This window comes from Engystomops pustulosus, chromosome 9, assembly GCF_040894005.1.
Source record: "Engystomops pustulosus chromosome 9, aEngPut4.maternal, whole genome shotgun sequence".
Taxonomy (NCBI): domain Eukaryota; kingdom Metazoa; phylum Chordata; class Amphibia; order Anura; family Leptodactylidae; genus Engystomops; species Engystomops pustulosus.
Genome location: NC_092419.1, coordinates 56,070,960 through 56,088,846, shown reverse-complemented (window position 1 = coordinate 56,088,846; position 17,887 = coordinate 56,070,960). Strand labels below are relative to the sequence as shown.

General features: G+C 44.4%; 1 long non-coding RNA gene across 1 annotated transcript; it reads right to left on the bottom strand.

The window, feature by feature from the left end:
• Positions 1-14,439: 14,439 nt before the first annotated feature.
• On the bottom strand, positions 14,440-15,445 carry LOC140077268 (uncharacterized). The gene is made up of 3 exons (XR_011849746.1): positions 15,301-15,445; positions 15,084-15,151; positions 14,440-14,983 (listed from the first exon to the last, which is right to left on the bottom strand). It is a non-coding gene; the product is annotated as an uncharacterized lncRNA (long non-coding RNA).
• Between the last annotated feature and the right edge of the window lie 2,442 nt (positions 15,446-17,887).

Below are 17,887 nucleotides of genomic sequence, written 5' to 3'. Positions count from 1 at the left end.
CTGAAAACCTGCTCTGACAACACGCTCGTGGCAGGGCAGGCAAGAACCTCCAAGGCGTACAGCGCCAGTTCGGGCAAGATGTCGAGCTTTGAAACCCAGTAGTTGTAGTGAGCTGTGTGATCATTTAGGATGATGGTATGGTCAGCTACGTACTCCCTCACCATCTTTCTGTAAAGATCAGCCCTACTCTGCCGAGACTGGGGACAGCTGACAGTGTCTTGCTGGGGTGACATAAAACTGGCAAAGGCCTTGTAAAGCGTACCCCTGCCAGTGCTGGAAAAGCTGCCTGCTCGCCTACTCTCCCTCGCTACTTGTCCCGCAGAAGTACGCCCTCTGCCGCTAGCGCTGTCAGAAGGGAAATACTGTTTCAGCTTGTGCACCAGGGCCTTCTGGTATTCATGCATTCTCACACTCCTTTCCTCTCCAAGGATGAGAGTGGAAAGATTTTGCTTGTACCGTGGGTCCAGGAGAGTGAATACCCAGTAATCGGTGCTGGAATAAATTCTTTGAACGCGAGGTTCACAGGATAGGTAGCCTAGCATGAAATCTGCCATCTGCCATATGCGCAACAATTCACTCCCCTCACTGGCCTGACTGTCCATTTCCTCCAACTCCTCTTCTTCTGCCCATACACGCTGAACAGTGAAGGACTGAGCAATGCTCCCCTCTTCTGTCTCGCCAACATTCTCCTCCTCTTCCTCCTCATCCTCCTCCACCTCCTCCGATATGCGCTGAGAAACAGACCTGAGGGTGCTTTGGCTATCAACAAGGGAATCTTCTTCCCCCCGTCTCTTGTGATGAGCGCAAAGCTTCCGACTTCATGTTGACCAGAGAGTTTTTCAACAGGCCAAGCAGCGGGATGGTGTGGCTGATGATGGCGGCCTTGCCGTGTTAACTTCTCAAAGATACTCAGCACGTGACAGATATCATACATCCATGTCCACTCCTCATTGAAGACTTGACCTGACTAGCAGTTCTGGTGGAAGTTGACAACTGGCAGTCTACAATCGCTCTGCGCTGCTGATAAACTCTGGATAACATGAAAAATCTGATGTAAATACTTTTGTGTAAAAACTACAAAAGTGCTTAAGGAATGATACCTTTATTGGCTAACCAGAAAAATTATATTTAGTGCAAGCTTTCAGGGCACACAGGCCCCTTCTTCAGGCATGGATACAAATGAAGCACTGAGAGAAAAACACAATATTTGAGGGATGTTACAACAAAATAATTAGTACATATGGTGAGACTCAATTAAGATAAGCTGGGGCAATAAAACTAGAGGTTATGTTACACAGAGAAGGGTGATAGGCAGGGGGTGGGGGGCTAGGATGGCAGGGGTCTGGAGTTAGTCTCTTGTGGGGATTGAAGCGAGTCCATGTAATGGGCCATAAACCCAGGTGCAATATTGAGGCCTTGTGTCAGTGACTGGAAGGTCATCATCAGTTTGAACTCCCAGGTTTTCCTTTCTCTGTTGTCCTTAAAGTCATTGGATTTTTCTACAACAAGAAAAGAAATCTACAAAATGAAATTAATTGTATGATGGACACAATACAAGGACCAGGGTCGAGTCTGGCTACAAACACATTGGAGAACTTTTTCAATAATTTACAAGATCAACTTATTATCAACAAACTAAAAAATCTTAACAGGTTAAGGATGAGAGCAGGTCTCAAAGAACAAGGAAAGAAAAGTCAACATCACAACTTGGATGCATCATCCCCTGTTGTAAACCTCTCTCAGTATAAACCAAGCACAGTAGAGATAAACGTTTTATCTAAAGGACTGACATTTTGTCCCACAAAACCACTTGACAAGGTACAATTCTGCAGTGATGTAGAAGAATTTTTTCGCAGATTACGACTGAAAGAATTCTTTTATGACAAAAGTGAGACCACATTACAGACTGACCCGGGACACGAAACATCAAGAAAGAGGAAAAAGTCTAATTGGACCCCTCAACCCGGATTTAATCAAACCCTGGATTACTACTGTTTCAGAAAAAAAGTGAAATCGGAATTGTTAGACAGAAATCACAACATCACGGACAACCTAAGCATACAAGAAAGGAAAGCCATACGGTCATTAAAATCCAACAAAGGTATTGTCATCAAACCAGCAGATAAAGGTGGAGCTGTAGTAATTATCAACAATTCAGATTACATTCAGGAAGCAAACAGACAACTTTCTGATGAAAGATACTACACACCATTGAGGGAAGATCCCACTGTACAATATACAAGAGGACTTACTGAGATCATTAACCCCTACGGGACTCAGCCTCTTTTGGCCTTAAGGACGCGGCCCCATTCTTCAAATCTGACCTGTGTCACTATAAGTGGTTATAGTTTTGGAACGCTATGAGATATCCAGGGGATTTTGAGATTGTTTTCTCGTGACACATTTTACTTCAAATTAGTTTAAAAATTTGGATGATATCTTTTGTGTTTAGTTATGAAAAAAAACTAAATTTGGCAAAAATTTGGAAAAATTCTTTATTTTCAACGTTCTAAATTCTCTACTTTTGATGCAGATAGTCATAGCTCCCAAATAAATTCATAACTTACATTTCCCAAATGTCTGCTTTATGTTGCCATGGTTTTTTAAGATTCCACATATTTTACTAGAATGTTATGAGGCTCAGAATTTAGTTATCATTTTTCACATTTTTTGTAAAATCACCAAAACCTGTATTTAGATGGACCTCTTCTAATTGACACTGAGATAATAGTGAGACTCGTAAATTACCCCATTGTGGAAACTACACACCTCAACGTATGAAAAACCACTTTTAAGAAGTTTGTTAACGCTTTACGTGTTTTATAGGGGTTAAAACAAAATGGAGGTGCAGTCTGCAAATTGTAATATTTTTTCACAATACACTCATTTTGGGTGCAAAATTAACCTCATTTATATAGATTTTTTATTTTTTTCCCATATTTAGTGCATAAAAAGTAATTTGGCAAAAATGTTGTTACTTTTAGCATCACCGTCTTTCATATGCATAACTTTTTTACTTTTCGCCTCACAAATCTGTTTAAGGGCTTATTTTTTGCGAGAAGGATTGTTCTTTTTAGTGGTCTTATTTTAGAGTGCATAACATTTTTTAAATCCCTTTTTAGAGCATTTTTATAGGGTATTAATTGAAAATGATCTTTTTTCTGGAGCTTTTTTTTGTTTTGTTTTTTACGGGGTTAACTTTGCGGATCTAATAACGATTCTGTTTTATTATGCAGATTGTTACGGACTCAGGGATACCAAATATGTGGGGGGTTTGTGTATTTTATTCAATTGTACTGAATAAAAACCAATTTGGAGAAAATCTTCATTTTAGCATCACCATCTTTTCATCTGCATAACTTTTTTATTTTTCTGCTGACAAATCTAGTTAGGGGCTTATTTTTTGCGAGAAGAGTTGTTCTTTTTAGTGGGCTTATTTTGGAGTGCATAACATTTTTTAAATTACTTTTTAGAGCATTTTTTAATAGGGTATTAATTAAAAATTATCTTTTTCGGAACGTTTTTGCGTTTTTTTTTCTACGGCGTGTACCGTGCGGGTCCAGTAACGATTCTGTTTTATTATACAGATTGTTACTTACGGCAATACCAAATATGCGGGGTTTTTTGTGTTTTTATGTTTTTTATACTTTATTAAGTGTTTTTATGGGAAAGTGACATTTTATATTTTGATGTATTTATTTTTTATTTATTATAATGTGTAGTGTTAAGTGTTTTTGCATATTTTTACTTATACATACTTGAACTTGAACCAGTGATCACTGGTTCAAGTTCAATACACTGCTCTACAATACTATTTTATTGTAGAGCAGTGTAAACTGTCTGAGCAAGCTTACGCATGCTCAGACAGTTTACAGTCAGACCCGGAAGGGGTCTGACTGCCATGGAGACCGGGCAGCTCTGGGGCACATGCCAGTCCTCGGAGCTGCCCAGAAGTGGATCGGATCCCCCGGTAAGCGGCACGGGGGATCCGATCCACAGCGCAAACACCCTTACACGCCGCGGTCATGTTTGACCGCGGCGTATAAGGGGTTAACACCCGCGATCGGAGCCGGCTCCGATCGCGGGTGTTAGCGCAGGCTGTCAGCTGTACTAGACAGCTGACAGCCACTGCTTCTGGTACCGGCTCCGTTCGTGAGCCGGTGCCAGAAGCAGGACGTTATAGAACGTCCCCGTGTGCTAAGCATCTAGCCCCGGGGATGTACTATAACGTCCTGGTGCGCCTAGGGGTTAATGGCTTTGACCCAATATCTGACTCTCTACTGGATTTAATACCAAACACTCCCAGAATAGGTACATTCTACATGCTCCCAAAAATACATAAAGATGGCAATCCAGGGAGACCAATCATTTCTGGTGTTGGAATCCTAACTGAAGGTATCTCTGGCTGGGTGGAGACCATTTTAAAACCTTTAGTGAAGGAGACGCCTAGCTATGTCCAAGACACCGCCGTCATCCTCCGTAAACTTTCCAACCTGGGTCCACTACCAGATGGCACAATATTGGCAACTATGGATGTTGTATCCCTCTATTCCAACATCCCACATGAAGATGGTATAGCTGCTTGTAAATACTTTCTGCAAAAGAACAACATGGCCACAGAACCTGTCCTACAGCTCATCAGGTTTGTACTGCATCACAATTATTTCTCCTTTGGTGAGGACATTTACTTGCAGTGTATGGGAAGTGCCATGGGGAGCAGAATGTCACCACAGTATGCCAACCTGTTCATGGCAAAACTAGAGGAGGAGTTTCTTACAACATGCGCCACTCAACCTCTAACATACTTTCACTATATTGATGACGTGCTTATTATCTGGTCAGGATCGGAGGATGAACTGTTGTCTTTCCACAGAAGTTATAACAAATTTCATCCTACCATAAAACTCTCCCTGGACTACTCAAAATCTAAGGTACATTTCCTGGATACAACCATATACATTAAGGACAACAGCATACAAACTACAATTTATCAAAAACCTACAGGTCGTCCAGCGTACCTAAAGTGGAACAGTTTTCATCCAAAACATATCAAGAAATCTATTGTCTACAGCCGAGCTCTGAGATACATCCGGATCTGCTCAGAGAGTGAGGATAGAGAACAATACCTTCTATCACTAAGAAGAACATTCTTACAACAGGGGTATCACCCCCTAGTTATAGATAGACAGATCCACAGAGCTAGAAGGATTCCAAGGAGCAGCCTGCTGGAATACCAACATAAAGAGGACAAGTGCAGAGTGCCCCTGGTGGTCATGTACAACCCACAAATGAAGATTTTAAAGAAAATTGCAGAAGATCTCCAAGCCATTCTTCATAAGGACAACAGGCTAAAGGACATATTCCCGGACCTACCCCTCCTTGCTTACAAACAGCCACCAAACATGAGGAATCTCCTGGTAAGAAGTGCCCTCTCACCACCAACACAGACGGGCACTTTTCCCTGCCATAACAAAAGATGCAAGACTTGTGCCCATGTTCTATCATCAAGCATAGTCCACATCCCTAACACACAACAGGAGTATAAAATCTCAGGCACATTCTCCTGTAGATCCTCCAATGTTGTGTACATGATACTGTGCATGAGGTGTCACACAAATAATATATACATTGGGGAGACCCAACAAATACTTCAGAGCAGGATGAATTCTCACAGACACACCATAAGTGAGGGGATGGACACACCTGTGGGAAAACACGTTTCTGGACCAGGCCACAGCGTGGAGGATTTAAAGGTCCTAATACTAAAAGGTGACTTTAAGGACAACAGAGAAAGGAAAACCTGGGAGTTCAAACTGATGATGACCTTCCAGTCACTGACACAAGGCCTCAATATTGCACCTGGGTTTATGGCCCATTACATGGACTCGCTTCAATCCCCACAAGAGACTAACTCCAGACCCCTGCCATCCTAGCCCCCCACCCACTGCCTATCACCCTTCTCTGTGTAACATAACCGCTAGTTTTATTGCCCCAGCTTATCTTAATTGAGTCTCACCATATGTACTAATTATTTTGTTGTAACATCCCTCAAATATTGTGTTTTTCTCTCAGTGCTTCATTTGTATCCATGCCTGAAGAAGGGGCCTGTGTGCCCTGAAAGCTTGCACCAAATATAATTTTTCTGGTTAGCCAATAAAGGTATCATTCCTTAAGCACTTTTGTAGTTTTTACACAAAAGTATTTACATCAGATTTTTGATTTTTCCTGGCTAACACGGTACGTCAACAATTTTCTCAACATACTCTGGATAACATGGTTAATGTGGAATTCCATCTCGTGGGCATGTCGCACAACAGTCGGTGAGCGGGCAGTTGGAGGCGGGTGGGAGGAGGAGGAAGCATAGTAGGCCTGAGAGACCGTGACCGAGGTAGGCCCCACAATCCTCGGCATCGGCAGTATATGAGCGGCCCCAAGGTCAGACTCGGTGCCAGCCTCCACCAAGTTAACCCAATGTGCAGTCAGTGATACATAGTGGCCCTGCCCGGCAGCACTTGTCCACGTGTCCCTGGTTAGGTGGACCTTGTCAGAACCGAGGTTGGTCATGGCACGGATGATGTTGTCTGACACGTGCTGGTGCAGGGCTGGGACGGCACATCGGGAAAAGCAGTGGCGGCTTGGGACCGAATACCGAGGGGCACCCGCTGCCATGAGGTTGCGAAAGGCCTCAGTCTCTACCAGCCTGTAGGGCAGCATTTCCAGGCTAATTTGGAGATGTGCACGTTGAGGGCTTGGGTGTGTGGGTGGGTGGAACTGTTTTTCCTCTCGCGCTCCAGCGTCTGGGGTATGGACAGCTGAACACTGCGCATGGAGACATTGGTGGACGCTGTGGAGGATCATGGAGACGAAGGTGTGGTTTTCGAGCGGGAGGTGTTTGTGCCAGGGGGCTGACTAGCAGCGGCAGCAAATGACACAGGGGAAGGAGCAGTGGTGGGCCTGGCCGGAGGTGAACGGCCTTGATTCCATTGAGTGGGGTGTTTAGCACTCATATGCCTGCGCATACTGGTGGTGGTTAAGATAGTAGTGGTGGAACCCCAGCTGATCCTGGTGTGGCACAGGTTGCACACCACAGTCCGTCGGTCATCCGCTGTTTCTTTAAAGAACCTCCAGACGTCAGAAAATCTAGCCCTCGCCACGGGAGCTTCACTACGTGAAACATTTGGCGCTGATGCACCAGCTCTGGCCCTGCCTCTCCGTCTGGCCCCACCACTGCCTCATCCAACCTTTTCTGATATAGGACTTGCCTCCATCTCAGAAGCACTGTCTTCACCTGGCCTATCAACCCAGCTTGGGTCTGTCACCTCATCATCCTCCGATCCCTCAGTCTGCTCCCCCCTCGGACTTCCTGCCCTGACAACAACTTCACCACTGTCACCACAACCATGTCTCCTAATTGTCCGACACCTCAGCAGCTCAGCAGCAACCTGAGAAGTGGTTTGTGACTCTGGGAAGGGTCCAGAAAACAGTTCCTCAGAGTATCCCGGATCAATTCCAAATTTTCCTGGGAGGTGGAAGGAGGTGGAGGTGGAGGAGCTAGAGGAGTGCTCACTTGGGTGGTCTGCGTGGAAGACTGACTGGTGGACAAATGGCTTGAAACATTGTCCGCAATCCACAACATCACCTGTTCGTACTGCTGTGGCCTCAACAGTGCTCTACCACGAATCCCAGAAAGTTGAGACATGAAGCTAGGGAGTGTAGCTCTGCGGCGTTCCCCTGCTCCCTCATCAACAGGTAGTGTCTCACCCCGCCCAGGACCACGGCCTCTGACCCCTGCAGTAATTGGATGCCCACCCTCTCGTCCTCTACCCTTAGCCCTCGGGTTCAACATTTTCCAAATTAAAGTCTATTTTATAGACAAAAGAGAAATATAAACCGTAAATTTTTTTGCCAATTTTTTTTTTTTCTGGTTTTATAGAACAAAACGTGCAGAAGAAATCAGACAGCAACCTCAGAAAATGATTGCTATGGCTAGTTTCTAACCAACACTGACAGCACACAAAAGGATTTTGTGCTGTGACTGTCACTTTAACTTTTGAAAAACGCTAATGTAGCCCTAACAAGGGCTGTTGGGTTCTTGTAGAATCACTTCTGCCTAACAGTAATTTAATAGAATACCCTAACGCTATCGCTAACCAGCAGCAGCTCTATCCCTAACGGCATCCAGACAACGTCATGCTGGGTGGAGTGCAGAGTCTCCTGGCTTGTGATTGGCTCTGTTTCTGTATGAAAACCTTATAAAAACTATATGAATTTGGTATCCCTACCGCCATACAGTGAGGAACACTAGCGTCATACAATGAGGAACACTTCCCCCATACAGTGAGGAACACTACCCCCATACAGTGAGGAACACTTCCGCCCCACAGTGAGGAACACCAGCGCCATACAGTGAGGAACACTATCCCCATACAGTGAGGAACACTACCGCCATACAGTGAGGAACACTACCCCCATACAGTGAGGAACATTACCCCCATACAGTGAGGAACACTACTGCCATACAGTGAGGAACACTACTGCCATACACTGAGGGACACTACCGCCATACAGTGAGGAACACTACCGCCATACATTGAGGAACACTACCCCCATACAGTGAGGAACACTACCCCCATACAGTGAGGAACACTAACGCCATACAGTGAGAAACACTACCGCCATACAGTGAGGAATACTACCCCCATACAGTGAGGAACACTACCCCCATACAGTGAGGAACACTACCCTCATACAGTGAGGAACACCACCGCCATACAGTGAGGAACACTACCGCCATACAGTCAGGAACACTACCGCCATACAGTGTGGAACACTACCCCCATACAGTGAGGAACACTACCGCCATAAAGTGAGGAACACTACCCCCGTACAGTGAGGAACACTACTGCCGTACAGTGAGGAACACTACCCCCATCCAGTGAGGAACACTACCCCCATCCAGTGAGGAACACTACCCCCATCCAGTGAGGAATACTACCCCCATACAGTGAGGAACACTACCCCCATACAGTGAGGAACACTACCGCCATACAGTGAGAAACACTACCGCCATACAGTGAGGAACACTACCCCCATACAGTGAGGAACACTACCCCCATACAGTGAGGAACACTACCCTCATATAGTGAGGAACACCACCGCCATACAGTGAGGAACACTACCGCCATACAGTGAGGAACACTACCCCCGTACAGTGAGGAACACTACCGCCGTACAGTGAGGAACACTACCCCCATCCAGTGAGGAACACTACCCCCATCCAGTGAGGAACACTACCCCCATACAGTGAGGAATACTACCCCCATACAGTGAGGAACACTACCCTCATACAGTGAGGAACACTACCCCCATACAGTGAGGAACACTACCACCGTACAGTGAGGAACACTACCACCGTACAGTGAGGAACACTACCGCCATACAGTGAGGAGCACTACCGCCATAGAGTGAGGGACACTACCGCCATACAGTGAGGGACACTACCGCCATACAGTGAGGAACACTACCTCCATACAGTGAGGAACACTACCGCCATACAGTGAGGAACACTACCCCATACAGTGAGGAACACTACCGCCATGTTCCTTTCTTCTTCCCAGAGCTCTCTGGCCCATGTAACACGTTGTGCTCGCCATTTTGCTAATAAAGGGGCTAAAAAAAAGTTAAAATTAAAAAAAAAAATTTAAATTCGTTCCCACAAATCACTGTAATCTTGGGATTCGTGACGAATCAAAGTTTTCCTGAAATTCTAAACGAACTTAGAATTGTTAGAATAGATTCGCCCATCTCTAGTCTCAATTTAATTAAGCTACCGACTACACCATATGGCAATGATTTTCTCACACAATAGAATGCCACACGTACCCATCAGGACCAAGACCAACCGAAGAGGAGGATAGAAACACAAATAAGAAAAGATATACAAAGAGACAGACCAAAAAAAAATCTCCAACAACTACAACTTTGCACACCGTGCTTAATTTATCTGCTACCATTCTTTTCAAAAACAACTTTTGTTATCTAGAGGTCTGAATTTTGTCCCTACATTCCATTTTGTAACACCATCAGGGACGTTAATATGTTCATTCGCCTCATTACTGTAAAGAGGCACTTTTTCCTTGCTGAAGAGCATCCAGAAATTATGTCATTACCGATATTGTATACCAATTCTATGGGGTCTATATCCTTTCCTCTACAAAATAAGTTTTTTGATCAGTTTACTACATTCCAACTAGCATCATTACAAGCAGAGAATTTTACCCCTGAAAATTCTATTTTACACACTTCCAAAAACATTACCAAATCAAATGCTCATTTTTATCCCATGATCGCACGTAAAACTTTTATGGATAATTTTCAAATGATGGTCAATAATGACCTTGTGCACCTTGCTGATGAATCCAAGCACATGCCTTTTTCTTCTAATTTATCCGAGGGTCAACAACTTGCCCTAAAATATTTACAAAAAATTCCAACATTGTCATTAGAGCCATTGACAAAGGCGGCTCTATAGTTGTCCTAGATAAATTACTGTATGCCAGAGAAATTCATCATCAGACGGAACTACATACCATGTACTCAAATCCAATCCAGATTGTTTCCCACATGTATCATCCAAATCGGCACACCATCTTGGTATAATAGTATCTTGGTACAAATAACAGTGTAACTCAATTTGCCTGTTCTCTAATTCAAACACCATTCCCCCCCCCCCCCCCCCCACCCTTCGTTGGTCCGCGGAGGGAAAAAAAATATATATATATATATATAATTTCCGGCCCAAATTCTTTCCCATTTCTCTGGAGCTCCATTTTTCCTGAGCATATTTCTTTCGTAGTTTTTAATCAAAAGTGAGAGGTTATACCATGCCTCCAATGTAGGGGGGTTTTTTGATCCCCAGTTGCGCGCCAAACAAACACTAGCCAGATTCATGAATCTGAGAATCAATCTACCATGTTTTCTTTCTATGTCTTGACTATCTATTAGTCCTAGTATGGCCGTTTGAAGTGACATATTTAACTTACTCTCCAAAACATTACAAATTTTTCCAAATACCTTTTCCCAAAATTCCCAAACTAGTTGACATCCCCAAATCAAATCATAGAAGTCTGCATCCAAAATTTTACACTTCCAGCATCTGGAGTTCGACTTAACCCCCATTTTGGACAGGCTTTGTGGAGTGTAATATATTTGATGAACCATCTCAAAGTGTACTATCCTGTGATTAGCATTTATTGACCCTTTTTTTGTGTTCTGCTGAATCCTACCCCAATTTACCTCCCCAATAGGGCCAATCATTCTTTCCCATTTAATTTTTGCTTTACTTCCCTCCAATTGTGCCATACCAACCACCATGTGTCGATATAACTTTGAAACCAATTTCCGATTTGTCCCTCCCATCATCACCAAATTTAAACCAGTGTGTGTTTCTATATATATTTTTTTTTCTTATGTGCATCCCCTTTTAGTGCATGTGACAGTTGAAAATATCGTATCCAGTCACTCTCTCTTATCCCATATATCTCTTGTAGTGAACTAAATAGTTTAATCTTATTATCCTTCCATACTTGTGCTACATATCTCACTCCTAATTTCCCCCGAAATATCCTGTCCGGTACTTTATCGGTTTCCCCTAGGTTCTCATTGAACCAGATGGGAGACTCTTCAATAAAATCTGTAATGTTTAGGATTTTTTAAAATACTTTCCAAGCTTTGGTTATTGCATTACATAATGCCCATTTATTAAACGGTTCTTCCTTCCCCAGGTAGCTTTCCAGAAATTCAAAAATAGATCTCACCTTACCCTCCGAGCTAAACACCAGCTTATTAAGCCAGTGTGTTTCTTTCCATTTTGCTAAGAGCGCAATTTGTGAGGCCAGAAAATATCCTCTAAAAAAGGGGATCCCCAACCCTCCTTCTCCTACTGGGCTATACAAAAACTGCATTTTCATTCTCACTTTTCTTCGGCCCCAGATTAATTCGTTCAAGATGGATTCCATCAACTTAAAATAGGGTTCCTCTATCCATACAGGTTATGATGACAAGGTGTACAGAAATTGGGGCAGCAAAATCGTCTTTACAATCCCAATTCTATGTGCCTGGGAGAGTGGTAGTTTACTCCAACAGTTAATTTTTCCCCTTACCAATCCAATCAATGGTTGCAGGTTCAGCTTATAAAATGCCGAAATATTCCCGGAGACTTCAATCCCCAAATATCAGATTTTTTCCTCACACAAAATATCACAGTTCCCATTCTTTGGTTCCCTGATCCAAAGGTAAAACGGATTTGCTCCAATTAATTTTGAGCCCCGATAAACTGCCAAATTCCTCCACTACCTGTATGGCCCTTGGGATCGAAGTTGGAGAATTCCTTACATATAAGACCAGATCATCCGCGTATAGACAGATTTTGTCTTTGGGGTCCCCACATCCACCCGCCTGTATACCCTCCTCACTTCTGATCTTGATGGCCAAGGGTTCTATGTAGATGGCGAAAAGGAGGGGGGAAAGGGGGCACCCCTGTCTAGTCCCACATGATAGGGGAAAAACCTCCGATTCTCTCCCTATTGCTCTCACCCTGGCTACTGGAGCACTATATATACAGTTTATATATTTGATGAACGCTTTTCCCACTCCAAACCTTTCAAGGGTTTCCCAGAGGAAGCCCCACTCCACCCTATCAAAGGCCTTAACAGCATCCAATGACAGGATGGAGTGGTGCGCCCCCTCCCCCATCTCAATGACTGAGTACATCCTCTGGATACAGTCTCCCATACATCTGCCAGGGATAAACACTTTTTGGTCTTGATGTATGATATCTTTAATCACCCATTGCAATCTCATCGCAGTGAGATCGGGCTGTAAGGGGTTGCATCCAGAGGATCCTTTCCCTGTTTTTGGTATCATTACAATGCCTGCCTCAGCCATTGAGCCAGAGTCAGTCCCTCTTTTTAATATTTCTCTGAAGACCATCTCCAACTTAGGAAGTAGGGCACTGTGATATTTCTTATAAAGAGCAAATGGAATACCACCTGAACCTGGGGAGGTATCTTTCCCAAAGGAGAACAGAGCCATCTTTATTTCTTCCGAGGAAATTGGAGCATCCAATTTTTCCCTATCCTCCTGAGTGATCCTGGGACCCTGTATGTTACTCAAGTATTTCTTAGTTCCCCCATTCGTTGCTGGGGTTTTGGATTGATATAATTCTCCATAAAAAGTGCTAAGGATCTTTAAAATTTCAGATGGTTCCCTGTTTACTTTCCCTTCCTTGTCCCTAAGTGCCGCTATTACATTGTTATTCCTGTTGTTCTGTACCATCCTGGCAAAAGTTTTACCAGATTTCCCCTGTTCTATAAATTACTTTTGGTCCCTAAAGAAAACCTTATGTTGCACTTTCTGTGTTAAAAAATTACTAAGAGCTTCCCTGCAATTAATTGCTTTCCCCCTAGCATTCTCCGATGGAGACTCCAATAATTCCTGCTCTGCTTTCCGCAATTCCTCCTTCAACTTTTGCTCTTCTAGGAGCAAAACTATAGGAGTTTTGCTTGTTTGATGTGTTTAGAGTATATTCCTTTTATGTGTAATTTAAAGGCGTCCCACACCATTAACAAGTCAGATGTTCCCAGGTTTCTATTCCAAAACCACTCCATTTCCCCAGCCATATCAAATTTAGGCTCCAAAATCGTGATCCAATATGGGTTGAGTTTAAACCGACTATACCCCCTTTCTTGGTTTTTGAGAATGATCATAACTGGAGCGTGGTCAGAGACCACAATATCTTCATATGCCATTTTCCTAATTAACCTAAAAAATTCTCTATTCACTAAACAGAGATCAATTCTGGATAGTGATTTGAATGTCTTACTCATACATGAATATGCTCTTTTATTTCCATAGAGTGAACGCCACATGTCCACCCATCCCAAACTTTCACATAAATGACCGAGCTTACTCCTTTTATTTAAAGAAGTTTGCAACCTGTGGGACACATTGAATCGATCTTTATACTCATCCATCACCAAGTTGAATTATCATCAAAGGGGCCTCGTCGATGGTTTCGAGAAACCTCAACAAGGAGTGGATCACCTCCAGAGATGCTGGTGGGGGTAAATAGATAAATGCCAAAGTGATTTTACTTCCTTTCAAAATGCCATGTAGGAAAATGAACCTACCCTCTTTGTCAGAGAAAATACATACGAAAAGGAGGGTGGTGTATACCCCCTCCTAAACCCCACTTGGTAGGTATAACAAAGAGTACAAGGAAAGTGGAGGACCAATATAAAACTTAGCTTTTAATGCAAAATATCCTTAAAAATATTAAATACAAAAATAGATGTGTCAGTTAGCAGTGTTCGTGAGGATGATGCCGTATAATGGGTGTAGGCACCGATGATGCGTGGCACTCACAATTTTCTGGGTATATGTGGTTCTGCAGAGGTTATCCCATTGCGGGATGCCGAATGTCATGCAGAAAAGATACCGTCTGTGATAATGTATCGATGCTTAAAGAAGATGTGTGGTGCGGAAACTCCGAGAGAATGAGACAATGGTAAGAAGGGGTGGGGGTGGGGCACTCCAGGGTGTAGAGTGCGGGGTACCCTATAAGACCCTAGTATTAAAGATGAGTGGTCCCTGTCCAACCCTTCGAACCTCGCCACGGAGCCGCAGCCCTAGATGGCTGCCGCCCCGTCTGGAGCCTATCCCTACCAACGGCCCTCTGACCCTAATACAGGGGAGGGGGGAGGAGGGGGGGAAGGAGGTGTCCAGAAAAGAGTCTCTTGTGATGCAACAAGTACCCGACCTATCTAGAGGGGAAAGATAGATGTGTCCTCTATTGTGAAAATGGTGGGTATTAATGGCAATAGGCAGGTAAAAAATGTGTAGCTGCAGGGTCACATCTGGTCTTGAGAACCCTACATGTCATGTTTCGCCTCTTCAATTGGGCTCATCAGGGGCAAAAGGAGACCTGGTGGAGAGAGTCACAAAGGAGAAGCTTGTAATAACCTTCCACAGTGAGACTACAAACCTGCATGCTAAAGCATATATAAATATAAGTATTATCTTACCAGAATAACCTGCTTCAAAAGCCTATATAGATGTCTCGGCTGAAGACAGCAAAATGGTGTTAAATAATCTGTGAACAGAGTGCATCAGGAACTTTTAGGGAAAGATGATCCATAATTGTAAACAATAGTAGACAATGTAAACAAATGTAAACAATGTAAACAAAACTAGTGGTGGTTGCAAACAGACAAGTGAAGTCTGTAGTGAGATCAATCTTACCTTGAGATAAATTAGGGCAGTGGCCGGATCAAGAGGGTCCGTTCCAAAGAATGGTTGGCATGGACCATAGGTGCCTGGACTTAGAAACGCCAGATGCTGCGCTTAGCGTCCGGCGTGGTGCCCAAGATGTCAGTGGAACACATGAGGCATAATGGAGCACTGGTGAGTGAGAGGCCCGGTCTTTTATTGAGGGGAAGCGTCATAACCACGCCCCTAAGGGGCGGGATCTGTGTGCCTAGTTTGGGCTACAGAAAGATGGCGCCCAGAGCGGACATGCGCAGTACGGGCGCAGGGGAAAACCGCGACGAAACTGGCGCAGTACGTCGCGGCGTGCGCCCAATTGTGCGCACCGCCACCCCAGGATGCGTCAATTCATGCGCATCATCTCCCCGAGATAGGAGTCCAGGAATATAAGCGGGCAGTAAGGGGCACAGGTAGGTGACCCTTATAAGGCCAGAAATTGGCTAAAGAGAGGACTTAGTGTACAGGTGTCTTGTAAAACAGGATTTAAAAAGATACAATTGAGAACATATTTAGAATCAAAATCAAAGAATAATAGTCACATAGAGTGAGACTGGCACAACCATAAGTCAGCATGTGTAACCCATTGGGAGATAGTGCTAGTATGGGTAGATCTTTTTTGGAGATCGTAATGGGATGGGTACAATTATTGATGTGGACCAAGGTGGATCAAATAAAGCAGGCAAAGCTGAGTTGCTCGTTTAAGCCCGAGGGGGACATAGTTTTAAGGCGGTAAATCCATTGGGTCTCCTTCTGCAGAAGGATACGATCCCAGTCCCCGCCTCTAGGTGGAGGGTCCACTAGGTCAATTCCAATGAAGGTGAGTCCCTTGGTGTCACCGTGGTGTACTTCCATCATGTGTCTCGAAAGGGGTTTATCTCTCCCGTGTCTGATGTCCCCCAGGTGGTCGCCTATTCGACGACGGAATTCCCTGAAGGTTTTACCGATATATTCCTTCCCGCATGTTGCCCGGTAGATGACACCTCTAGAGTGGCAGTTGATGAACCTACGGATGTTGTAGGAAACGCCTGTCACATTGCTGGTAAAGCTACGTGCACTTTGAATTACGTTGCAGGCTATGCAGCCACTGCACCGAAAACATCCTTTGATCTCCCTGCTAAGCCAAGATGTAGGGGCAGCTGGCCGAGTGTAGTGGCTGTGGACTAACCTGTCCCTGATATTCCGACCGCGTCTAAATGTGATACTCGGGGTATCGGGTAAGTGGGAGGTAAGATCAGGGTCCATCCTGAGGATGTGCCAATGTTTTGATAGCACCTCCCTGACGTGATTCGAGGCGCTATCATAGGTGCCTATCAGACGGATAATGGAGTCCTCCTGGGGTTTGACCTTGGGGACCAGGAGACTGGCACGGTTTGTGGTGAGTGCCCGTTGATAGGCTTGGCGCAGAATGTAGTCAGGATATCCGCGGTTGCGGAAGCGGGTCCTTAAGTCATTGGCTTGGTGTTTAAATTCATGTGGAGTTGAGCAGTTCCTACGGATCCTCAGGTATTGCCCAAATGGGATACCCCTTTTAAGAGCTGGGGGATGATGAGATTCCCAGCGCAAAAGGGAGTTTGTGGCAGTGGGCTTACGGAAGATTGTGGTCTGTAGGTCGCCTGATGCTGCTTTCATAATTTGGACGTCAAGAAAGGGGAGACAGGAGGGGTGAATTTCATATGTAAAGCGCAGGCCTATATTATTGTGATTAAGGTCCTGTACCAATTCTACGAATGCCTCCCTACTCCCTTCCCAGATGATAAAGACGTCATCAATGTACCTAGCCCAAAGGCTAGCGAACCCAATGCCGCGTGCCTGAGCGTCGTCATTAAAGACGCATGTGTGTTCCCACCAGCCCAGGAACAAGTTGGCATAGCTGGGGGCGCAAGCGCTCCCCATAGCTGTGCCCCTGAGCTGGTGGAACAAACGACTATTAAAGATGAAGAAATTATGCGTCAACGAGAACTCAAGTAATTGTAAAACAAACTCATTATGCATCTGGAACTGTGTCCCCCTGCCGTCCAAAAAGAATTTGACGGCCTTGAGGCCAAGTTCGTGCGGAATTGAGGTGTACAATGCTTCTACATCAATACTGGTGAGAAGACAGTGAGGAGAAATATTAAGGCCATCAATTCTCCTTAGAAGGTCAGTGGTATCGTGAGTATAGGAGGGGAGTGCAGTGACAAACGGGGCCAAAATTTTGTCAATATAAACCCCTAGGTGGTCACACAAGGATTGGACCCCTGAAACTATGGGTCGGCCCTTAAGGGGAGATGTGCCCTTATGGATTTTGGGTAACCCATAGAATGTTGCGATCCTGGGGTTTTTGGGAAGGAGAAATGAAAACTCATCTTTGGAGATAAGTTTCTTATCAAGTGCTAGGTTCAAGATGTCCCTTAGTTCCTTGAGGTAACGTTCTGTTGGGTCTGCTGAAAGGATGGCATAACTCTTCTTGTCTCTAAGTAGGGCGTCGCACATCTCTTGGTAATCCTCCGTCTGCATTACCACAATGTTGCCGCCTTTGTCCGACGGTTTTATCGAGATCGAGGAGTCCCGTTCTAATGACGAT